Raw genomic sequence first — 285 nt, 5'->3', positions numbered from 1 at the left:
TATAACTTTTTGATAAGGTTTTCTAAGTTGTAATTGTTTAAGGAAATAGACCTTTATATCTTTCTCACAGTGCCTCTGGTTAGCTTCAAACCAGAACATTTGGTCAGTAGTAATCACTTGACTATTGTACAGCAAGGGCTCTTTCTCATTCTCACTCTTTCTAATTGTATCTATCTATTAACATAATAAAAGTAATTTGTTTTTGTTATCTGTTTCAACCCATTAATCTCTCTAAAGTGCCTAATACTAGATGAGAGGATAGGAAAAGGATAGAAATCTAAAATT

This window comes from Elephantulus edwardii, unplaced genomic scaffold (assembly GCF_000299155.1).
Source record: "Elephantulus edwardii isolate Elephantulus edwardi_28Jun2011 unplaced genomic scaffold, EleEdw1.0 scaffold00078, whole genome shotgun sequence".
NCBI lineage: Eukaryota > Metazoa > Chordata > Mammalia > Macroscelidea > Macroscelididae > Elephantulus > Elephantulus edwardii.
Note: the sequence above shows the minus strand (reverse complement) of the source record.